Below are 25,794 nucleotides of genomic sequence, written 5' to 3' on the forward strand. Positions count from 1 at the left end.
AATATTCGAGGGACCACCTCAACTCTGCAGTGCCTGGTGTAAAAATCCGCTTCAAACCCAAGCAGTAAAGGCTGTGACTCACAGCAGCTCGGCAGCCAGAAGTCTTGTCAGGCAGGCCAAGCTTTTATATAGCAGGAGGTCACTGGAACACACTCTGGCTCACCTCTTTCATCGATCAAAAGAGTGCAACTGCTTAGAAGCATCTCCTGCTTGCCTTCCCTTTTTAAAATCCAACGCTAAGAAGCTTTTTCCTAGTGGGCAGAGAACAGGATGACACAGATACTGTATCTCAGGGAAAGAAAATGTAGTTTTGTCTCAGCAACTGCTGAAACTTATAGCACAAATGAATTCTGCTGTGTAACCCAGAGGCTGTAGCCAAGAGAAACTTGAGTCAGAAGACCTGATTTCAGTTCCTGCCTCTGCTACTGACCCAATGTTTGATCTTGGGTTAGTCACTTAACTGCCCCTGGAAATAAATACTTCCTTTGATGACTACTGCTTGGGAACAGCCTGGACATTGTCAAGGACATGGAAGGGCTGGTGACATCTGCAGCCGAGGCACAGACTGGCTGTTGCTGCAAGGTTGATGTGGAAAACCCGTGGTGAGGAAACAGTAAGGTAGAACCCAGGGCTTGCACAGCTTGTGAGGTGTTAAAAGAAGAATTCACAAAATGGGGACTCCTTTCTTCTCCCCATACATTGGGAACATGGAGTTTCTGGGCTTCCAGTATGCAGCACAAGCAAGACAAGCCTCATCAGAGAGCCAGGAGATGACTTGCCTGTCATGCTCCAAGGGTCAAATCTCTGACCACATCAGCAATCCCACACATTCAGGAACTGTGAATCAGGGCTTCAGAAACTGCAAATCTGACTTCAACTTCCCAAAGTTTCCAAAGCATGCCTTTGCTTACTGTTTCTTTTTTAACATGAGTACACAGATTATTTTCCATATTTAATTCACTCCAGAAGCTGGAACTAATAATCTGTTTGTCAGCATGTAATGCTCAGGACAGTATGGCCACTCCTTCATGCTTCATATTTGAAAAGCTTTTTCTGCTCCTCTGTAGTTTTGTAATGGACCATACCTACTGCACAGAGGAAAAGCTTTCTGACTAAAGACTAAGAAGAGACAAAATCTCTTGAAAAATTTATTTTCTTTTTATTTTAGGTCTGGTTTATACCTCAGAATTGTACTGATTTTAAGTCAGATCATGGCAGACTGATGACACAGAGATTCATTAAACCACTTCAAATCAAATGTCTCAATTTTAAGAACCAGGAGCGGCAAATTTAGCCCTCAACACCTACATCTTCATACACAACCTTTCAAGATGGTCTCTCCACACAGTGCACAGCTCCAGGCTTCAGCTTCAAGCCTGCCTTCCGTCTCTGCTCATCCAAATGAACTACACAGATCTACCTTAGTGAATATGCAGCTTCTGTCCCAAGTGTGTGCTGCCTTGCAGCAGCTTAGCTGAATTCTGACCCAGCCACACTTCTCCATGCCTTCACACCTGTCTTTCCAAATATCCCCTGACAGCTGCAGGAAGGAGCGGTGTTGCCATCCGAAGGCGTTGGGAGGCTGAGGCCAGGAACCCAAGAGAAACACAAGGTGAGGCTGCCACACCCCTGGGGCTATCACAAGTAAACAACACTTTGAGCTGGCTTTAAGCAGGGAATAAAGGAACACACACCTGCCTTGTCCAGAGGTTGTTTCCACAGGTATAGTCATAAAAATCCCCACAGCAAAAGCAGGGAAAACCTGACAACATTATGTTTATTCATGAAGGTTGGTGTTGATGTTTTCTGCAAGGCCCCAAGCTCAGCTGTGGTGGTTTTTTTATCCAGCAAAATGTAGCAGTAGAAAGCAGCCTGGTGTGTGCTTCAAACTTATGCAGTGTGTGTAAAATTTAGATTTATACTATTTGGATGGTCAAGGCTTCAGCATGTGACAAAAACCTTGAGGGCATAACATGGATGTGAAAGACCCATTTCCATGATCTAGACTTCTAGGAAGTCTAAAGCCATGGTCACTCCTGAAATATAAATTAGTTTCTTGGTCAACACTTTCTGATGTATAGAGATTTTAGCATTTGAAGATGACAGGTTCGGCCATCTTGAGGTTATTAAACTAAGAGGCTGAAATGAGTGAGCAGCTGAGTTATGCTTGACAGTTTTTAATTTGTTAAAGGAAGCTGAAGATGGAGCAATAGGGGAAAATACAGAGCTAGTGGTGCTTTTAAGAAAAATGTCTTGCAAAAGGGATTCAAAATTAGGAGCTGATACTTTCAGAGATTCTGAGAAATTTAATTTTCCACGATTCTCTCTATAAAGGGCAACATTAGTGGCATTTTTGTTTTAAATTTAGATTCTTCTTTATTGCAGACCATGTTTTGCAGCACGCCCATTCTTATCATTGTGTATGGATTTGACTTGTAGTTTGTAGAGCACTGTAGGCTGTGACCTAAGCAGACAAAAATGTGCTGAAATCTAAACTATCATATTTGGTAGGGATGTAAGCATCTCTCTTATGAGGAAAGGCTGAGCTGGGGCTGTCCAGGCTGGAGAGGAGCCCCAGCTGAGAGGGGCCCTCATCCCTGGGTGTCCCTGTGTGCAGGGAGGGCTCCAAGCAGGGCCCAGGCTCTGCTCCCTGGGGCCCAGCAATGGCACCAGAGGAACGGGCAGGGACTGATGCCCAGGAGGTTCCACCTGGACATGAGGCAGAACTTCTTCCCTGGGCAGGGACCGAGCCCAGAACAGATTGTCCAGAGAGGGAGTGGAGTCTCCTCCCTGGGGATATTCCAGACCCCTCTGGACACAATCCTGTGCCCTGTGCTCTGGGATGGCCCTGCTGGAGCAGGGAGGTGGGACCAGATGACACCACTGTGGTCCCTTCCAACCTGACATATCCTGGGATTCTGTATAACACAAGAGAGTTACAGAGGTTATTATAATTTTGCAGATATGGACACAACAGAGAAGCAGTTCCTTCCGTTATAGTGCAAACCCTTAGGGCTTACACATCATGAACTGGCTCCGAAAGCTAAAACACACAAAAAAATTTCCACAACATTTTTTTTCTAATTCACTTGCTACAATTTACATTTTGAAGATTTCCTCTTTAAGCACAAGAGTTATGAGTTTACATTAAAAATAAAGTGATAGTTTAATTGGGTGGCTGCAGGAACAACAGTGTAATGGGGAAAAATCCCTGTACTTTTATGTAGCTCATACATGACAACCACCAAAACTTAAAAAGTAGTGTTGCTTGCAAGTAAATCCTGAGATAACCTAGAGACAGAAGCCAGCAGTGCACTGCAAGAGATGTGCAGACACAAATAAGAAGTAAACTGGGAAAAACTGGTCGTTTGGGGAAAGGAGGTGTACTGGGCAAAACTGGGAGGGTTTCACTGTCAGGGGCTGTGGGGGTGACCTGTGGAGCCCATGAACTGCCTTGGGCCAGGCACAGCCACCTCGTGGGGCTTTGAAACAGATGGGACCAGTCCACAGTGAGCAAATGTCCAACCAAAGCAGAACGTGGCACCCCCACTCAAACATATTTAAGCATGAGAGGCAGCTGTTCTGAGAGAAGTGAGGAGATGTGTTTGGATCCAGGTGAGGAGATACAGGAAAAACATGGAGGAGACTTGTGTAGAAGAGCAATAGGAGGACTTGGAGGGTGAAAATGCTGAGGGCATGGCTGGAGACTCGCTCTCCAAGAAGGCAATTTTCACTGAGTCAGAGATATCCCTGAGGGACTGCCTCCAGTAGGGATCTCATCCCACGGCAGCAACCCTGGGAAGGCCAGAGGAACACTCCTAGGAAGCAAAGAGCAGCAGATAAAAGCCATTAAGCACTCAGCTCCAGTGCTGTGTGCCACCATCCCCTTCAGAGAAAAGACTGGGAGGGACTGTGTGTAACCTGTGATGAAAACTCAGGCAGCTGAGCCTTGGGACCAGTGAGGAAAAATCTTTGGCAGAAAATCAGCTTGGGGAAGGAGAAAGAAAGGTGAATGACAACAGGGGACAACTTCTTTTCTCTGTTCCTAAAAACAACAATAGCTCCTAGCTTATTACAAGAGCTGAAAAACTGTTTCATCCTGCTCCCTGACTCAAGCTGTTGTAAAATGCAATTATCTAGGATGCCTTTCTAGGTCTAGTGCTCTAAACTTGGTAAGACCAAGCATTTATTCCCTTATAAGGTTCATTCTGCAACTACCCACTTCTTGCAATGTCTCCCTGCCTTCCAGCTGTTTTATTTTCCCCAAACTTTCCTTACTTCTTTCCAGCAAATAGGGTAAAGACTCTCAAGTAGCTTTACTTCTCTAAATTCGTCACTCATTCCCTCACAGACCTGAAATTATAAACAGCTGTCTACAAAAACACAATTACTTCTAGAGTAACCAATGTTAAGGACTCTTGGAGAGGGTTATGGCTTCAGCCTGTGTACAGGGAGAGGGACGGGGGTGCCGGAAATAAAGATCCTGTTGCAGCGTAGTTTCCCTCAGCCTGAACAATAGAGGGACACGTGGGATGTACAGACAATTCCTTATAAAGAAAACGCCTCTTGGTTTACTCAGGAAGCTCCAGGAAACCAAAAGGGATTTAAAAACCCAGCAAAGTAGGTCCCCCACTGTGTCCCCCAGGTATAAGTGACAGCAAGGACAGCAACGCATGCAGATGTCCAGGGAGCCTGCCAAGGAGTAGATGCCTTGGGCAGTGAATCAGCCTCTCTGGTGTGGCCTCTGAGGCCAAGTGACTCCATCCAAAAACGCTGAGGTGACGGGAACAGGGTCACTGGCACCAAGCACCCTCAGAGGAGCACCTGGCCACTGTCAGCTGTTTGGGCAAGAAATGTTATTGCATTAACCCACATTAATTGCTCAGGAGTCAAGATTTTCCAGACTCATGCATGAGCACATAAAAGCAAAAAGGTTACTTTTGTTAGCAGAAATTAGCACCAAATAAAAGCCAAAGCTACTTCCCTGCAAACTGTCAGGAACTTCCTGTGGAGAAACCCAACTGCTGAACAAGAAACAAGATTGACTGTTAGCGTGAATGTTTTCAAGGTTTAACTTCTGCATAACTGTTTACGTGAGCATATTCATTTAGACCTGAATTTTTCCTACTCAGCAACTGATGACTCTGGCCAAGCAAGACTCAGTGCTTCCAAGCTGCCAATATTTAGGTGACCTCAGCATTCCTATTCACAAAACCACTGTCCACTCTGGGACTCCTACCTGCCCAACAAAAGCTTTTCCCTTGCAAACAGAGCAAAACAAACAACTTACAACCAATTGTAGCAAAATCAGCAGCAAACATCACCATAAAAAGCAGTCTGTTGTCTGCTTTCACTCTTTAAAAACTCTTTATATTTTTGGTCATGAGACAAAGCACTTCATCTTCTGCAAAAGGTATTCCCTAAATGTGAATCACTGTCTGGTAGACAGATCTCTAGCAAATAATTTTTCTGAAACAAATGAGCATTCATTTGTTTTGTATGCAGGCACAAATCTGGATGCAGATTTCATCAAAGTATCCACCACAGTGTAACTGCCTCATGATAAAGATGATTCCAGCCTTGGAACTTAGCGCTGTCTGCAGAAATGCTGTTTTCCTTTAGAAATGTGTTTAGACAAGCCATGCAGTGTCTTGTGAAGAAAAGAAACATCTGTTTTCATCCTATAATGTAGTAACAAAGAGAGAACAAAAGCAACATCTTTGCAAGAATCAATAGGGCACCTTTCCCCCCCCCACCCCTCTCTTTAAGGTCTGTCTGTATTAGGGTCCATCTGTATTTTGCCACAGGAAGAGGAGAAGGGAAAGGGAAGTGGAAAAAGCTTCTCCATTTAATGGTGCAGCACCAGAAAAAACAATCCAGGAATAGAACTGACCATATTTTAAAAACTGAGGATTTTGGATTGTGACCTTCCTTCCTTCCTGCCTGCCTTCCTTCTTTCCTTCCTGCCTTCCTTTCCTGCCTTCCTGCCTGCCTTCCTTCCTTCTTGTATTCCAGAGAAAAATACCACCTTGTGAAGGCGTGTTGATACCACCACTGCCAGCTCCTCTACTTCCAGCTCACTGGGTAAGATCAGGAATGTCTAGGTGTGGAAGATTATGTCTCAACTACTTTAATGTCAAGAGCCCTCAGGGTATCTTTTGACACACAAGTTATCAGTACCAGTTTTAGCTGATATGGACACTGTGTTCCCTCTGTGCCCACGCTGTTTGTTCCTGTGCCCAGGCCAAGTCCTCTGTTTTGCTTATGCAAGTGTTTGGAGCATGGAATTGATCCCACTGAAAACTAACTTCCCCCCTCCCTGCCCTCCTGCACTTTTTGTTTTTCCTGGCTCTCACCTGCATCAGATCACTGTGGAATCACACCAAGGGTGGTGCCAGCAAGTAGAGGGTGGGAAGAGAGGAAGAGGTTGCTCCTCTTGGTGGCAGTGGCAGCAGCTGGAATGACAGTGACACTAGAGGCACACTCAAACCACCGCTCAAGAGCAGGAGGAAAACCATCGCCCATTGTTCACTCACGCTGAGGAACATCCAGCTCCAGGCAAACACCCATCGTGTTCTGTATGGCAGAGGAAACTATCATATAAACACTTTAGAATGAGATTAAACTGGTTTAAAATGGACTGAGAGAGGACACTTGACATGGCAGCACCCCATGAGCCTCTGACAGAGAGGAGGGAAGACCACGCACAGCTGTGGGCTGAGAAGGAACTGTGCAAACCCCTCTGGGCCTGCTCTGCTCCAAGGCTCCTCTGCTGCATCATCCCACAAACAAGGTCCTCAATATTTTGGTGATGGATCAGCTGCTCCAGCTGGGTAGAAACTGCTCCCTGCGGGGTGAGAGGTGTGAGGAAGGCAGACTTTGATCCTAGGATATTTGTGGAGTGAAGCTTTAAACTAAAATTGGTAAGGAAACAGCAAAGCACAGGGCCTGAACAGATGAACAGACAGCAGGCAATGGCAGCCACAACCATAGTGTGTGAGGCAGGAGCAGGGAGCCTGGAAAAGCTGCCTGTGGGTAGGCACACACATGAAACAAGGCGACGTTTTCTTTCCAATGCAGAAAAATAAAAACACCTGTTCTCTCCTTTCTCTCCCTGCTTTGCAAAAGCAAATGGGACCTAAGTCTGTCTCTCTAAAGCAGACCCACCATACATTTTCTCCCACAGGTTCTCCACCGGTTTTGAACTGCTGCAACCCAGTGTGAGAGGGAAATGCCACGGGTTTGTGTTCTCCAGACAGAGGACAGGACGGCGTTGGAGAAAGGAGGGTGTTTGAGGGGTGCACAGGAGCTGCCAGGCCCGGGGCAGATGTGTCCGTGTGGACCTGAAAAGCAGCAGCTACACCCTCAGGGGTGACCCACACCCCGGAGCCTGCCTGTTCCCCAGCCCGCTGCGGCACCGCCCCGGCTGAGTCCCGGGTGTACCCAGGCCCTGTCCCGGGTGTCCCGGCACTAATCCCGGGTGTATCCAGGCTCTGTCCCGAATTGTCCCGGCACTAATCCCGGGTGTATCCAGGCAGTATCCCAGGGGTGTTCCGGGTCTATCCCGGCGGTATCCCGGGTGTATCCCGGGTGTATCCCGGGTGTATCCCGGGATGTCCCGGCACTGTCCCGATCACGCTTCCATGGCGCCACCTGGCGCCGCCGCGGGAAGGGGCGGCCTCGCCGGGGGGCCTCTCCCGAGTCAATTAAAATTTAAAAATTAATTAAAACAAAATTTTTGACATGTAATTAAAAAATAATAAAAACTAAAAAAATTCCCACATCCTTGGCCGGAGTCCCGGCTTTTGCTGAGTCCTCCTGACAGTCAGCCAGCCGTCAAAGCAGCCGTGTCACCTTGGGAAGTGGTGGATTAAAGCACTTAAAAGTGATCTTGGTCTTTCTAGGAATTTTCCCGATAGCGTGGGGCTGGAACATGAGGGTGGGTAACACCCCGAATCCACAGAGGAAAGCCCCAAAGGAAGGGACTTACCTCCCATCCCAAAGCCTTACTGTGGAAACTGCACCGTTACCTTCTATGTCAGATCATCTCTTCCTCAGGAACCCATCAAGCCCTACCTGAATTATTATTCAGCTAAGAATTTCCTTTTCCTAAAACATGACTTTAAAGCCATGGTGCCTAAAGCTTGGTATGTCTTTGGAACCACCCAGTTATGGAGCTTTGTAAGCTGAATTCTAGGCTGCAGGTGAAACTTCAGTGTCGGAAACACTGCATGATTTCTAAATAAACACTCCAGATCTGAAGATGATGAGGAAACTTGCTAATAACTAATGGATTGATCTATCACCCTGTGATCTGCACAAGACTGGCCTTTACTACACACTGTGCTGCCAGTTTCTATGGAAAACCAGGGAAATAGAGCTTATAAAGCAAGAATTTATGGAGAGAGAAACATTGGGCTGCTGTCCTGGGCTCCATCTGTGAATTAAATATATATTTATATTATATTTATATTTATGGTAAGATATTCTTGCAGGACAAATATTTCTTACCATTTTCTGGGGAAGCAATTGTTTTTTTAGTTATCTCTGTGCTGCTCTCTTCTGGCTTTCCGAGATGCATATGAAGGAAAAGAGAAGTGATGGAATTTCCTCAGGCATCAGTGCTTCATCACACCAAAATGTTAATTTGTTCAGCACAGATTGATTCTACTTTGAATTTGAAATTGAATTCTAAATTTGAAAATTTACAGATTTCCACTGCTTTCAAACAGTCAAATCAAAGATCAGCAGTCAAATGGTTAATGTTATGTTTAAGCATTTGCTGGGCATCCAAATTTGCTCTCTTCAAGGAATGAGGGCTGTTCACAATGCTCAAATCAATTTCTGCAACAGCTGTTGAGTAAGATTGTGTGTGTGGTTTTTTAACCATAAGATAAATTACAGCATGAAGTATCAATATTTAAAACAAGCAGACATCATCCTGTAATATATATAATTTAAAATACAAAGTATTTTGTAATATAGTTATTGGCTAACTAAAAGTCTTAAAAGTTCCAAATAGAAATCCAGTAAGAGTTGAGCATCACCTGCTATTCAAGGGAAATACCTGAAGCAAAAAAAATCCCCAGAAGCATTTAGAAGCATTTAGATACAGTCGGTCAGTGAAAGGCTGTTAGGGTCAAAGGTTCAACCAGATAAAGGCTTATTTCTTGTGCTGAAGGGAAAGTCTAAATATATCATATAGTTGGTCAATTTTGGCCTTGAAAACAGAGGCCCATGAAACACCAAGGATCAGCATGGGGAATGGGAAGAAACTGCTCCCCAGGGAAGGACAAGCCAGAAGCTGAGGGCCAAGCTCTGCACAAGCAGTGCCCTCATGCCTCCAGCCCTCTGGCACAGATCCACTGGACCTGAACAGGGATCAGTAACAGCCCTCAGCCCGGTGGTACAATGGACCAGCTTCCACAAAGCCTGGAGAGGAGCTAGGGCCAGAGGCAAGGTTCTGGCACAGGCTCTAGGTCTTTCCAGGAGACAGGATGGCAGATGGGCGCAGCTACAGCCCTCACTATTCCACTCAGTCACTCCTGAGAAGCTGGGCTCTGCTTTTCCAGCACTTTGTGGGGAGCTGACCACAGCTCAGCTCTTCTCCAGACTAAACTTGCCTGTCTCTCTCAGCCTCCCTTGGTAAGGCATGAGTTCTAGGCTCCTCACCATCTGCTGGAGAGCCTTCTGCTGGACCCTCTTCAGGTTCTCCATGTCCTGTGGATATTCTGTTCCAGGTGTGGGCTCAGCTGCAGTGAGCAGGAGGTGGAAGGAGCTTATCATGGTGTCCTTGCAGTGCACCCTGCCAGCTCACAGTCAACAAAGCATCCACCATAACCCAGGTCCTTTCTAGCAAAATTGCTGCTTAGCTAGTTGCTGACATGTGGGGCAATTCTGCCCCAGTGTGGAGCTTCACATGAGCTTTTACTGCAGTCTTTGCTGGTTCTTTTCTTGAGGATTTTGAGATCTCTCCGGATGGAGGCTCTGGCATTTGTCTCTGCCACTTTCCCTATGATGGTGTCACCTGCAGAGATGCTGAGGGTGCACTCTGTGCCCTCCTCCTCGTCACTGCTGAAGGTGTTGAACAGTATCAATCCCAATACTGGCTCCTGAGCTCCCCACTACCAGCACATGTCAGGTGAGGGGCTGCTGACCACTGTCCTGTGAGTCTGGCAATTCAGCCACTTTTCCAAACAGTCCTTTTGTTTCTTCCTCCTTTCCAAATGACAGTGCTGCAAGAGATGCTCTAGAGAAGCTTCACTGAAATCAGGATATCTCCCTGCCCATCTCCTAAACCATTTCCTTAATGCCCACTGCTGGCTTTATCTCAAATTGAGCTTTGGCTCTTTGGGGTCCAAGACCCTAAGCAATCCTTCTGTAAGTAACTTCTCTTTTGTCAGTGTGAAATGCATCTTGTAAAATTCCCAGTTCTCCTCTACAATGGGATGATGCATCCCTGAGTTCTCCAGAACTTCTCTATAAAATCAGCCAGATCTCCTGAGCATCTTTCTGATCATGGTTGACTCCCGAGGTTCTGCCCTGAGATCCCCTGAGGGAAGAAAACCCACTTTACACTCGCAGACCCCCAAAGTGCTGCTCACCTCCCCAGACTCCCTCCAGTTCCTGAGCAGAGAGCACAACAGGCAGCTGAGACTGCTCCTGCCTTGAGCCATCACAACACATTCCCTTACAGCCCTCAGGAGATTACAGCACTGGCTCTAGGACAAAATAAAGAAGTTAGGTCCCATTTAGAATTTTACTGCCTCACCCTCATTGGCAGGAGATCCTTGGGTAGTGCTAGAGCTATTTTTTCAGCAGGGGAAGAAGGGGAAATTCCCAATGAATTTTGCAAGGAGCAAGGGATGAGAAATTGAATGGTTCATGAATGTCCAGGGTGCTTATAGGGAGGTTGTGAGGGGAAAACCAATTTTTACTTGTCAAAGTGCTGGCCACTTTATCTCCTAAAGTGGTAAAAGATGCTGTTTGTCACACAGCCCTTGAGCTGTGATTGGGGCTGGCAGGAACCCCTCAAGGTCCTTCATACCATCTTTCCTTCTGTCACAAATGGGCTCACTTTATCTTATTACTAAAAACAAGTTTACAAGGCAGAACCTCCGGGGCATGAGGGCAAATGCTGTCATTAGAAAACCATCCCTGTCAGTCTTCCTGGCATGGAAATGTGTGTTGACAGAGGAAAGCAGCCCTGGGAGTGAGCTTGGATGTGGGAAATGAGGTGTTCCTCCTCCTGAGATGAAGAAATGCAGTAGATGATCTCACTCAGGCTGCAGTGACCAAGAGCTATTAACAACCTGCTCTTTCTCCCTGCTGTGACACAAGGGCAAAAATGAGTCTGTTCCCAGCTCCAGAATGGGGAGGTTGAGCTTTAAAAACAAAAAGCTCAGACACTTTTGTGGGGAAGGGGCTCTGTGTCCTTAAAGCCAGGCATGGAGGAAGCTACAGGTCATTATTTTTAAAGCCATTATTATTTTCTGGACTGTTTAGAAGCATGCAGATGTTTGAAGGGCCTATTCAGCCCTCAGCAAGTAAAATGCTCTTTTCTTTGCCGGTGACTGTAAGATTTTCAGGAAAAGACAAGCATCCCGTGTATGTGGATGATATTCAGCACATGATAAACATAACCTGAATATAAATGACTGGTATGAACACTGGTAATAGCCCGACTTGGTTAATAGTATTGTTCTTACTAACACATTCTAGACACAGAAAAAGAGCAATGCTTATTTTAAATCTGGATTTTTTTTGTATGTAAAGAATCCATTATAAGGCTAATCTCAGGCAGCTTTCAGAAAATCTCTTCAACATTTTCAGTATCTCTATTCAGTGAATAGAACTTATTGCATATTTCTTTTTTTTTTACCATGTCTTAAGAAAACAATAGCCCTCCAAAATTGTACAACCCTACCAGAAACAGTGACACTTGAAAATCCTAGGAGCTGTCAGATATATAATAACAACAACTAAAAACATCTTCTTACATATAGGTGCACAGATTTCTGTTAAAATAACTTGAAAGTCACTTTGAAACTCAGATAGTTCTCACCATATCTGTCAAGAGACTTCAGCACAGAAGTTGACTTACACCTGATATTCTACTAATTAACTCAAATAGAAACTATTCTCCAAATAACTAATTAGGAATAATTAGTTTTTTGGGCACTCCTGACTGTAAGCTGATTCTGAAAGTGAGACTTTGTGCCTTGGACCCTTATGAATGTAAATACCCAGCATCATTTCTCAAAAAACCCCAAAATTCAACCCTGATCTCCATAGCATGTATCCCTCTGCACCCTGAAGATAACATTTCATTTATGTTGTACCAAAAGAGAAGCAGCAACAAGGCACAGCACTTTGGGGCAAAGAATGGGAATGAGGACAAATGAAAAACAGATTTTCAAAGTTGAGGGCATTTCGGTTATTTCAGCATCTTGTTTGATCCCAGTTTTGTATGGATTGTTGTAGACAATTTTCCTTGAATAAAATATTTTGGGTTAAAGCAAAGATAAATGTTTTACTTAACTCCATTTCTGCATTTCTGGACATTGACCCCTATATGTAACCAGCACAGCCAGAAAGGAGAGGTTGTTCCTTAGGGAACCAAAACCAGAGCACAAAATGGGACCTAAACTACAACTCCCAGGAAGCAAAGCAATACCAGACAAGGCAGTTGTCATGTAAGTCGATTTTAGTGTTATTGAAAACACATGTGTAAACATGCCTTAGACCAAAGAGATAAAATATCAGTTTGGTCAGGAGGGGAAAAGACATTTCATTTCTGTTTCATATCCCCTTGAAGAAGGATTTTTTCAGTATTCACCAAAGCTGGAATAATGTCAATGAGAAACCAGCTTTCCTGGTGAGCAAGGTGCTGCAAGTAAATTGTGTCATTAAATAACCCTCACAGAGAGCCTCAGATTCAGTTTCAAAGGACAATTAAGCAAATCATAATGCTCACTAAAGATTTCTTCTCCCCCTTCAGTGACCAGAAGTTCCAAACATTGACTTCTCTTTGCCATCACCTACACCTTGGAGTTTTCAGCTGGACAAATGTGTAGAGGACAACACTGTTATCAGGAGAGGCCCTATCCCAAGCCTCAGACCCACTGACATTCCCAGGAATGCTGTTTTCCACAGGGCTCCACCAAGCCACTGATCCACCCCCTTAAATTCATTTACAGAATGAAGTCCCCCATGGTTACAGGGAGTTTTGGAGATTTACAGCACCACAGGAGTGCTGAGTCTTATGATTAATGGAGTAAGAAATGCCAGAGAAGTAGGAAGATTGGGAACTCAGTGTCTCTGTCTCAGAGGAAAAGACCCTTATGCACAAGGATGATTTGTGTTAACTTAGATGGAAAAAGCAGCTTTTACTGTTGATCTTAAAAAAAGGTAAAAAGTCCCAAAAGGATTGCTTAAAATGGATATCCCAAAATTCAGAAAACATGGTTCTTTCTGAAGAAGTCAAAGATTATATCCCACATTTTCCTTTGGGAAGTATTATCTTAATTTCACACAAAATAACAAAATCATAATATTTTAATTATTGAGGTTTGCCCGCCATCAGTGTTATCCATCAAGTCTTATTCCACTTGCTAGTAGCTGTGCAAATCACAGCAGTTTAGCTCACTTTAGGGTGCCTTTTACTCTGATAGTGTTTTTCTCTGACTGGAAATCTTGCTTAAACACTGCTTTTTTTTCTTTTTTTTTTCTTTTTTTTTTCTTTTTTCTTTTTTTCTTTTTTTGAGAAAACCTGATTAAAGAATTTATTCCATTTGACCTGTGATGAGGAAAACTAACCACCACTGACTGCAGCTGTGTCAGCCTCTGAGCCTCTTGATTCAGATGGTTTCATTCAGCCTGCGATTTCCAGTCCCATGCTTCCCACTCAAAACCATTTCTGCATTCACAACCATCAGCTGTACTGTGTCAAGTTGTGCAAGAACAATGTATATACTTTCTGCTTGAAGTTCATGAAAGTTTTCTGTTCTACAATGGAAAAAAACCCAACAAACTCCATGCACACTTACACAAGGATGTGTTCATAGCATCCCAAATGTCAACAGTGAACAGGAGGAACAAAAACTTTCCCTTGGGCTGAGTTACCTGGCAGACAGTGAGTTCACCTCTGCCTGCTGAGCTGTGGCAGCTGCACATCCATCTCAGCTCCACTTCCAGGCAAATCATTTATCTACATGTGTCAAGAAAATATTTAGGAAGTTACTGAAACTCTTTCAGTGTGCCTCAAGAAATTAGCCATTAAATGGGATCACAGAAGAATCATGGAATGTTTTGGGTCGGAAGGGACACTGAAGATCCCTTAGCCCAACTCCCTGCCATGGGCAGGGACACCTTCCACTACCCCAGGATGCTCCAAGCCCCCTGAGCTTGGACACTTCCAGGGATGGGGCAGCCACAACTTCTCTGGGCATCCTGTGCTGGGGCCTCACCACCCTCATCATTAAAAATTTCTTCCTTATGTCCAATCTAAGCCTGCCCTCTTTCACTTTAAAACCATTGTGCTGCAGAATCTGGTAAAGTTCCTCTCCATTTGTCTTTGCCCCCTGTATGCACTGAAAATTCACAATAAGGGTCTTCTCCAAGCTGAACAACTCCCAACTCTCCCAGCCTGTCTTCACACAGGAGCTGCTCCAGCCTTCTGTCCCTCTCCTCTGGACCTGCTCCAACAGATCCGTGTCTTTCCCGTGCTGAGGGCTGGATGCATCACTCCAGGAGTGCTCTCACCAGATGGAGCAGCAGGACAGAATCACCTCCCTCACAAACAGGAATGTACAGTTATGGATAACTCAAGAACCGGAAACAGCTCAATGGCGTCAGGAAATTCAACTCAAATGTGAAAGTGCTTTTCAGAGACAGCTGTATATGGTTGTTAGGCAATGCCTCTCTCATATTTCACTATGAATACAGAAATTTGCACATTTGTGGTTTGGGTTTATTCTTATAGAAAATAAAAGAATTAAGAAGAACTTGCTTGGAGGGATTTTGTCTCAGTGGCTTTTAGGGAAACACTACTTAATGTCTTATTGAAAAGGCTGGGAGAAAAGAGGGTGATACTCAAATGTTTTGCTGGCTCCCAGGCTCTGGAAGATATCCATGGCACTCAGGACAGATCACAGCCTCCAGTACCCTAAACCAAACTGGTTACAGGGCAGGGTTGTGGGAGACTGCAGTGTCTTTACTTTATACCATCTGAGCTGTGCTGAGCTGCCAGTCAGAAGAAAGACAAGAAGTGAGTGTAAATAACAAGAAAAATAAAAAGACACATTTTCCCCATGCAGTGTACCAAAAGCAATCCAGCCCAGGATTACTTTTCTATTGACAACTTCAGGGCACAACCTGAGGCTTCCAAGAGCCTGTGTGTCCCCAGAGCAGGCTGCTCCACAGGAGAAGGGAGCCAGGAGCTGGGGGTGAGAGCAGGCAGCCCGGAGCAGCATCCTCATGGGCACAGGACAGCTCCAGTGCCTGTGCAAGGCAGGCACAGCTGGCTCGGTGATCCTAACCAGGCACAGCCAGGAGCACTCAGGGTGTGGACTGGCAGAGCTGCAGCACAAACAGTGAGGCCTGAGGGAGATGTAACCCTGAGCACAGCAGGGAAAAGTCTCCTCCCCACTAAAGGCTCCTACGGTGGCTTTCCCTGGCTTCCCATCTGGTGTCACCCAGTCACACCAGGTCTGGTGGCCTGGGGCATCACTGCCAAACCCTGGGGAAGAGTGGGGAATGCCAGAGGGTTAAAAGAGGGGGAGAAGGACAGCAATGCCTCCTTGACCCCCAACCTCACTGTGCCACACCACTCACTCCATTGCAGAGAGAAGATAAGACAAAACACTGGGAAAGCTCCATCATTTGGTCACTTAAAAAAAGAAAAGTTCCCATCTAAAATTTTCCATCTAAACCAAGGAAGCAAGGGTAGCAGCACCTTGCTCAGAAACACATTTTAACGCGCAGTGTACCTCTGTGTGATCTCCCCTCGCACATTTCATTGCTGGTGGCACACTCAGGAGGGACACTCGGCCGCCTTTCGGTGCCTCGGTCTTCCCTGGAGCTCGGTCCGTGTTCCACGCACTCAAACACCGGCTCGGGCAGGCGGCCTCTTGTCGGGCAGAGGAGCCAAAGCTGGGTCTGTCTGGTGGTTCTCCAGCGCAGCCCTCAGCTCGTCCCGGGGCGCGACGGCCGAGGGAGCGCGACTCTCCCGGGCCCTGCAGCCGCTTCCCCCGCCGGGTGTCGCTGCCCGACGCCTTTTCCCGGGCCGGGGCCGGGATGGAGCTGGGCCGGGGCTGGGCCGGGGCTGTGTGGGGGCTGAGGCCGTGTTGGGGTTGGGATCGGGGTTTGGCCAGGGCTGGATCGGGGCTGAGGCTGGGGCCGAGCCGAGCCGGGGCTAGGTTGGGGCTGAGGCCGGGGCTGGGTTGGGGCAGGCCCGCCGGCCCTGAGGCCCACACGCCCACGGGCCCTCAGGCTCGCAGCCCCGGGTAGCACCGAATCCGCTGCCCCAAACCCCCGTCCCTCCCTCTCTTGCAGAGCATCCCGAACCCCGTGGGGAGCTGCTGAGCAAAGCCAGAGATGCTGGCTTTTGTGGGCAGAGAATACGAGGAGGCACCGCTGACCCGCCTGTGCCCAGCTTAGGAGGGCCCCTGGAAGCCCCCGGCACTGTTGTTGCTGGTGAGGAAAAACCCTAACCCAAGCCTTTCCTTCTCTCTAAAGAAGTTCTTTCCCTCTCTGATTTATTTTTCCCTCCTGGAAACAAATGCTTCCTCTCAGCAGAGCTCACAGTCTCTTCCCACTTTTAAGGGGAATCTTACACTTTTGGCTCAATACACATCATAAAAATCAACTTTGAGAACCTAATTTCAGTCTTAGCGTGAGAAACTTCATGACGAGACTGAGAAGCCAAAGAGAAACCAAATGTGAACATCCTGGAAAGTGGGGAATTGTACTGCCATTATTCAGAATGTTTGCTCTTCTGTCCTCTTTCAGGAAAGGGTGTGGAAATAAATTTTCTTTGTGAGACAAAGCAGTGGGCCTAAAATAGATAAGCACAGGAGCAAAAATAATTACAGCACATTAAAAATTATATTGTATCTATCAGAGTTTCCCCTTTACATCCATCTTGCCCACTCTGGGACAGTTTCCAGTTCTGTTTGTTTGAAAAAGCTACTGCCAAAATGAAAGAAGGGGTCAGTCAGATCACACCTTCCCTCACACCCACATCCACCCATGCTGGCTGTGACATGCTTAGAAATATCTCTGTTCTTATATTGTTCTTATATTGCTCCATAATGGACAAAGGCAGGTCCCTCCACCCAGAGGTTTTAGGAACCCAGAGCTCCAGCCAAGGAAGAAAGCTGGCTACAGCTTTTCCTGTGTGCAGCCAGGGCTGCAAATTTGCAAACACAGACTGCCACACTATTCCCTAAATATCACCAGGGACTTAAAAGAATTGAGGAGTTTAGTTTTGATTTTCAGTTTAAAATTAAAGGATGGCTTTCTCAGGGGTATGTTCTGAGGTGGAAGGTGGCAGAAGATCATGGAAATAAGGGGCTGGGTCAGTGGCTTTATGTTGGAGGAGGACATTGCTCCATGGGTAGTGATGCAGCCTCAGTCAAATCAATTAAAACCAAATGGAAGTTTTTCTTTGCCAGGATATTTCAAAAGTTATGCAGGGCTATAAATACAGCTCTGGTTATAAGGTCAACGCAAATGCCTAGTGGAAAATGGCCAATATTTCCTTTTTTTGTCATGATATGGCACACAACAAGGCAGTCATTTCTATGGGAACAGGGTAGATACCATGGGGCAGAGTTGACATTAATTTGGTTTTGCCCAGTCTTCCCTCTTTCTGACTGTTTCTATAAAATACAAAAGTTCACCTTTAAAACTGTGCTTGTTTAGTTCTTTTTTTCCTATTCCCTTCAGGCTGTCCTTCCCTTTACTGGGCCTCAAATACCACTTCCCTTTCCCCCTACCCCCTGCCCTCCTTTTAGTGTTGGAGCAAATATATTCTGCATCAGGATATGGGGTATGTTTGAAAAGAAAACGAAAACTGAAGTTTTTGCAGTCCAGGGCTTGACAGATCATTAATAATCCTTAATATGCAAGCTTTCCATCTGCTATTCTTGCTCTGGGGTCAGCTGGTCCAAGGAAAGCAGGAAGGAAATAGGAAGCTTCAGTGAACACGGACAAAAAGCCTTCTGTAAGCCTGCAGTGTATATGTGAACTCCAAGCTGCTGTTCCCTGGAAAATCCAAAGTTCACTCTGCCTGTATTTCTGTTCCTCCTAGTAAATTCCTCTGTTGGAAGGAAAGGCACCAGGATGAGCTTATCCATGCAACAACCTCTGATGAAGGTGCAGCCTCACTCACGTGCTTTTGTTCTCCTCCCAGTCAGAAATCCCTTTGGATCTCCTAAAACTATTTCTCTGCCACAGATAAATGTAAGTGTTCCCCCATTCTGCTGTTTTATGTGCACCAGGACCCTCCTAGCAATTTCATCTACAAGCTTATTTTGGAAATGGAGGATCACCACTGTGGTGAAAATCCATCTTAAAATGGCAGCGTGCTTGGGGTTAGTTATACCAAATCATAACTTTGGTCCACGAGCTACCAAGAGCATCACCATGTAATTTTACTGATCTTATCTAATTAATGCTTAACATGAGGTGGTGAAAAAAATGCAATGCCATAAGAAAAAAATAATATATTAGTTTATGGGTGTTTATAACCAAAGAGTCTCAGAGTAAGCACTGCATTGGGAAGTACCATTCTATAAGCAGACTGACTTGTTGGAATGTTCTTCTCATAACGAAGCACAACAGGCATTGAATTTTATTGCAAGTGCAGTGCCCTTCTTAGTGAAAGCTTATGAACACATTTTGATTAAAGACTGAAAATATGAAATAAAAGAAGTGACCTTCTGTGTTCTTAAGGGAAGTGCTGTGCTTGCAAGGCTGGCTCTGGCAGGACAAGTCGAGCCACTGGAAGAGGAGAGGAAGGAGTGGAAATCAGCAGGAACCCAGGTGCAATAGCCATAGAAGGTAATAAAAAACCTTTTTCTTGTCTGAACTCAAGACAGGAGTGAAACTTTCACTTGCATAATGCACTTTAATAAACTTTCTTTTGCATAATATATGTCTATAAACCAGCAAAAGTTTCTCTGGATCTTAGTTGTGTATGCATTAAGTGGCTATATTTATAATCATTAATGTAGATACCAAACAATGTCCTTTCAGGTATCAAATATTTTGTGGTATCAAAAAGGGAAGAAACTACCCTGGGATTTTAGAGCTCTAATCCAACCAAGTAAATGGTGGGGGTGATCCAGCAGGTGACAGGCTGCCCTAAAACTGTCAGCAGGCAGATCTGGTGTTCCCTTTTTGCAACTGTATCAATATGCATCCGCATAGATGGGTCCTGCTGGGTGAGTTTGTGAGCAAAACGAGCTTCTCACACCATCCATACAGGTTAAAACAGTTCAGTTCTCTTGCACAGACAGCACCTATCTGGTCAGGTTTTATGGGAAGGAGTGGCTGTGCCTAATGAACCCTGGTGACCTGTGGTGGTTCTGCTTTTCTCTGTGAGAGCTGTCAGTGAGTCAGGGTCATCCAGGAGGAAATAATCCAGTTGGAAGAGCTGGGAGAGGAAAGCCAGCCTCTTCTTCCCCTGGCAAGAGAAGAGTCTCCACTGCCCTGTTCCCCAATCTGCTCCTCTGTACATGAGAGCAGGGCTGAAGGGAACACCCTGCACCTGGGATGGGTCAGTTTGCATGGTCAGGGTGAGAAGGAAGTGCTCCCCTTCCAGCATCTTGGAGCAGACAACAAAATTAGTAAAGAGACTCAGGAGCTGGTGAAGGAGGGCACAAAGAGGTCTCTTTTCAGCCCCAGCCTTACTCGTGTGCCCTGTCTCAGGTATGGTTCTGACTCTTGATGCCAATGAATTATTCTTTGAGGAACCAAGGGACACTTCTATCAGCTGCCCTTGTCCCTGTGGGGGACTTCAACTTGCCAGAAATAAACTGAGAGCATTACACAGCTGGCACAAACAGGTCCAGAAGATGCCTAAAAAACCTGGGTGGCAACTTTATGGAACAGGGAGACAACTTGGAAAGATGTCCTTGACCTGCTGCTTGTCAGCAGAGGGGTCTCGTGGGCAAAGTGGGGATTGGAGCTGTCTTGGCCACAGTGACCACAAAGCCATCGAGTTTAAAATCTCTGTTGAGGGGAGGAAAGGTGCCAGCAAAACCTCAGCCCTGGACATGAGGAGAGCAGACTTCAGGCTGCCCTGGGAACCAGTGAGTGAAGTCCCCTGGGAAAGTGTTTGTGCAGGTGCTGGGTCCATCAGTGCTGGTCACTTGTAGAACATCACCTCCTGTGGGCACAGGAACAGGCAATCCCAAAATGTCAGAGGTCAGGCAGGCAGGACAGCAGGCCAGGTTGGCTAAGCAGGGATCTTCCTTTGGAGATAAGACAAAAAAAGGAAGGTGTGTGCCCAGTGGAAGCAAGGTCAGGTGATGTGAGAGGAACACAGAGATGCTGCTTGTCACTTCAGGGAGAAAATTCATTCAGCCAAAGCTCAATTTCCTTTTATGACAAAGTAACACACTCGGTTTGACCAAGGGAATGTGATGTTTTTGAACTTTAGCAAAGCTTTCTATACTGCCTCTCCCAAGATCCTTCTGGACAATCTCTCCAGGTTCCAGGTGGATAAACACATCATGGGATGGGTGAGGAGCTGACTCATGGTCAGGCACAAAGGATGACAGTAACTGGAGTGACATCAGGCTGGCACCAGTCACTGGCAGGGTTCTGCAGGGCTCCATCCTCAGCGCTGTGCTCTTCAACATCCTCATTAATGACTTGGATGCAGGACTGGAAGGGAGACCAAATAAGTTTGCAGATGATACAAAATTGGGAGGAGCTGTTGACTCCCTCCAGGACAGAGAGACCCCACAGAGAGACCTGGACAAAACAGAGAGATGGGCAATCACCAACCATGTGAAGTTTAACAAGGGCAAGTGCCAGTCATATTTCAGAGTGACTGGCCATGCCTATAATTTTACATTAACCTTTCACAAAAGGTCTTTGTGTTTTGTGTTGCAGGACCCTGTGGTGCCTAATTGGGGTGTTCCTGCAAAAGGCAGAGAGGTTTATTGCTAAGAAGTGTCACTTGGGCTTTTCCTTGTATATCCACCCAGACCAGCATCAGTACTTGTTATATCAGCACATTTAAGTTTCAAACCTGCTGACTTCACTGTGTGTCGGGGTTGCAACAACAGCCTTTAGCCCTGTGCAGGTGATGGAGGGATTTATTTTGAAAGGGTGCAAGATGTGTCCTGCAGCTGATTTCTGCTGTGTTAAAGGAGCCAGCCCCCTGGGGCAGCCTGTGCTCCCAGCAGAGTGGGAGCTGTGCCCCTGCCCTTCCCTGGGGCAGCTGCAGCATCAGGTGAGAAGCTCTCACTGTCCATGTGCTCACATGTTGCTCTCAAGGGGCTCTGTCCCAGCTCATGGCCACAGTGTTCCTTGCTCTAGTGAGCAAGGAGGAGGCAGAATCAGTAGAAAGCAGCCTGCAGTCAAACCCAAACATTTTACTTGCCTGTTGCTTACCTTTGCTTCAGCTCTCAGGAAAGGATGGTAAATCTGGTATTTTTCCAAAACCAGGCTGGTGAGTCATAGAAGGCATCCTTGGCTCCTCTCCTTGCATCACACGGTGTTCCCCTTCCTGGGCTGCCCACGGGTGAGCAGAACGCTGCTCCCAACACCCGTGTGAGTGGGCAGAGAGGCAGCAGGCAGGGGGAGGTGAACTGCAGTGAGGCACAGAGGGGACAGCTCCATTCCCCTGTGCTCAGGCACTCGTCTGAAAGTGGATTTACTGCCTGACACTTGTCTGCTGCACGGGCCCAAAATCTGGAACAAGTTCAGGGTTAAAAGTTCACAGCTGGGGCGTTGCAGAGTGAGTGAAGGGTGAGAACCAGCACAAACCATTAGAGCTGATGCTGTGCTTGTTTGTTATCTGAACCTGGGGTACTCTTGCCAGGCGTGGTGCAAACTCCAGCAGCGAGTCAGGAATTCTGGTGCTGTTGCATGATATCCCCCACAGCAGGTCGTGGGTTGGGCTTGGAGCTACTGCAGTCCTTCCCAGTCAGCCCTCAGAGAAGGTTTCTCCTGTGTCCCATGTCTTGCTCCACTGGGAACCTGCTGCAGCCAGAGCAGAAAACTTTTCACTATACAAAATGCAGAGCTGATGCATTATCCTGCCTGGGGAGGTGGAAGTGATGGGTTCCAAAAATGTCTTGCTGGAGTCAGCAGCTTTACTGACTGATGTTATCTCTATGCTGACTTTTAAGCCAGTGTGCCCCTCATCTTTCCACCCCAGAGTCCTTTTGGCAGATCCATGCCAAACACAGATCTTTTCTCTTAGGGGAAGCTCAGATGTTTCCCAGCCAAAGCTGGCATGCTGGAAGAGAAACCAACCAAATTCATCCCTGGTTGCTGGAGGGAGATAATTTTTAGAAGCCTGAATCCCAAAGTGGAACATTTTGTCTGCCACTGCAGTGGTCCTGCCTTAAATATTAATTACACACAGTGCTGCAATGGAAACTTTGGATTATGCTTATATCTTCCCTAGAGCTCTGAACCTGAATTTTCTGGAATGCCAGCTAGCTGTTCTTAGCCTTGCTGATGTAACACCACCTCTTGGAGAATTCCACCAGTATTATCCTCCCTGCTCCCCCAAGCTGAAATGAGCTATCAGGGAACATCAGCTGGGTTGGTGCTGTTTGCTCCCCAGGCAAGGGGACAGCCTGCACCCTGGAGCAGGTCAGTGCTCAGGCTGAGCTCTCTGTGGCTGTGGCAGAAATGCAGCCAAGTGTGGACTCTTTTTGTCAAGCAAGGCCTGAAGGAAGTCCTTGGTGCTGCCAGCAGTGCCTAACTATTCAATGTAGGTGCCTACAAAACTGAAATTTTTTTGTTGGTGAAGGTTCTAGGACCAATCAGAGTTAGGGGTATGAACTTTATAATTTTTACATTGAAATAACTGCTGCTGGTCATCAGACAAAAGAACAAATCAAAGCAGCTTTTCTATCTCTGTTTTTTCCCAAAGCATTATAATTTGGAACACTACTGACTACCAGATACAGAACAGAGTTCTGTCTTCCTCCAAACCAATAGGACAGTGCAGGAGAGTGCAGAAGGCAGACTTTCCTAAACACTTCAAGAGAAACATATCAAAAAGCTTCTGCACTCCAGGGATTCATGAAAAGCACCTGCACACTCTGTTTAAAGCAGCGCTGTGTCTGCCTACAGCTGGTTTGGGGTTGGTTTTGGTTTTAAAATTTTTTTCATCAAATTGCTGTGAGTTTGGGTCTTGGGCAAAGTGCCTTCCTGCACACACCTGGGTTACAAAGATCTTCTGTGGGGCAGGGATTGCTTCAGGCATCACCACCACACTGAGCAGCAGAGAGAAGGAGCATTCACAAAGAAACCCAGAGGTCCTGTGCTGGTTTAAGTGATTGGCACCTGAGCGCACAAAGTCCTAAATTTAGTCATGAAAGGACACAGGATGAAAGCCCCAAACCTTGAAAGGAGACCCAGCTCCAAGCCTGAAACTCAGACTGGATATCTAACAGACCACAGATTATATCCTAGATCCTAGATCCTGCCTGAAAATGGATTTCTGTCCCCTCAGGAACTTGCAGGTGCTCTGTCGTGCCTTGGTGTGAAGCGATGTGTCAAAGTCCTAGCGAGGGCAGAACTCAGGGCTGAGGTCACCCCTCTGCTCTCAGCTGAGGTAAGGAGGAAAGACAATATCCCATTTTTGAGTGTGATGTTGGACACAGTGTCTGCATTCAATTAAAGAACACAAATTAGCCCTTAGTGCCAGAAGAAAAACCAAAATGAGGGCCACTTTGATGGACCAAAATAAAATGTGAGACAGGATTGATTTATCACTGCCACAAAAATGTTTGGAATACACACTGCAAAGAAACTTCAAGAAATCCATGGAAATATTTTGAAAGGGGTGTGACACAATCACTTTGAAGGCTAAATTTTCTTTTTACTTTCTGCCTTTGGAAAAGGTTTTAAGATTCAGAAAGTGTATTTTGCTCTAAATGTGGAGGCCTGGGGTAACTTTCCTTTCCCCTCAGCACCCCAGCACCTTGTGTTTTGTTCCTCAGCTTTGGGGAAAGGAAGTGGGTTGAGGCTGCCACCTCCTCTCCTTCTTGGACAGGGCACAGGAGAATGCAGACCTGCGTGGAATCACTCACCAGGGCCTCTCACACAAGGAAAAGAAGCAGGACACCTGCACAACATCCAAATTGCAGCATTAAATACTAGGGGTTTTCAAAGGAAAGGCTTGGAAGGGATCATATCATTTTACCTACAGGTAGTGGCTCAAGCAAAGCAAGGGTGAGCCTGGAAACAACTCTGGGAAACAAATTTGGTGTTAATAGTATGCCTGTGAGTTTGCAGTTTATTCATGAGGATTCAGTGGGGACATTATCAAGGATCTCAGCCTTAAAGTAAGTCGGCTAATTACCTTCTGGCCTCAGGGTCCCTCTTCCTAGCAGCCCAAGGATGGGTGAAAATTGGTGCTCTCACAGCTATCAGAGTACAGTGCTGAGTAGTTTGCTGTAGCTGTTCCCAAGAAGGATGGGATGTCAGCTTCTTGTGCACATTCTGAAATGAAAATCTACGTAAAACCAAAATACACTGTGTTTTTTTCTGAAAAAGTTGCAATGAAAACAGTGGAGATGGCTGTAATTACAAATAAGGCATTGAGTTCTTCTAGGCATATATATATATATATAATATATATAAAATACATTAAAAGCCCACAAAGAAGGAAAAGATGCATCAGATCACTGAACTTATTCTGTCTGGAAGGAACCAAAGTAGAAATCATTAACTATAAAACTATCACAGTAGCAATGGAGAAGGAACATTCAGAGGAACATTCTTCTCTTCATGCTGTATGTGAAATTCAATTCCTTCTAAGGACTTTTACAGTCCTTACAAGTAGCAAAGTACCCTTGGACATGGGGGAGGGATCTTCACATTTAATATTTAATTTAATCTTTGCTTGCAATGCTTTTTGCTTTTCACCAGCTCTTCCATGTCACAGAATAACACAGGAATAGGACTGGCTGGGGATAATTTCAAATATGACATGGTCTCACAAAACTGTGCAATAGTGAAGATCATCTTCCAAAAACAAAACCATAAAAAGCTCACCCTAAATCCTTTTCTCTGAAACAATCTCTTTAGTGACTTACAGCTGGCTTCCAGCCATGCTGGAGACGAAATCCACCAAGAAATCCACCAAGAAATCCACCAAGAAATCCACCAAGAAATCCACCAAGAAATCCACCAAGAAATCCACCAAGAAATCCACCAAGAAATCCACCAAGAAATCCACCAAGTACCTGCTGATGGGAACTGCAGTTAATTGAGCACAGTGACAAGTGTCAGCTCCATTGGGAAAAGATGTTGGAGAAATCCCACAGTAAATGATGGATCTGAATTTCTTAACCCTCCCAGCTCTACAGGTGCTTGCAAAAGTCTCAGTACAGCCAGATACACTCTAATACAAAGCCATGTGTTTTTTTCCAAGTGGATGCAAGTGGAGTGGGGAATTCCTGGGCTGAGCTTATAAATTCAGAACTAGTTCCTGTCCAATTACTTGTTACAGCAACAGGATGAGGGGTAATTTCTTTTACATTTTGAATTTAAACGCTTCTCTCTTGGCAAACATTTCCATAGAGGTTTCAA

General features: G+C 45.8%; 1 long non-coding RNA gene across 1 annotated transcript; it reads left to right on the forward strand.

Moving 5' to 3' along the window:
- Positions 1-16,304: 16,304 nt before the first annotated feature.
- On the forward strand, positions 16,305-19,110 carry LOC134549304 (uncharacterized). The gene is made up of 3 exons (XR_010080056.1): positions 16,305-16,695; positions 18,314-18,465; positions 18,958-19,110. It is a non-coding gene; the product is annotated as an uncharacterized LOC134549304 (long non-coding RNA).
- The last annotated feature ends 6,684 nt before the right edge of the window (positions 19,111-25,794 follow it).

Source organism: Prinia subflava, chromosome 4 (assembly GCF_021018805.1).
Source record: "Prinia subflava isolate CZ2003 ecotype Zambia chromosome 4, Cam_Psub_1.2, whole genome shotgun sequence".
Classification (NCBI taxonomy): domain Eukaryota; kingdom Metazoa; phylum Chordata; class Aves; order Passeriformes; family Cisticolidae; genus Prinia; species Prinia subflava.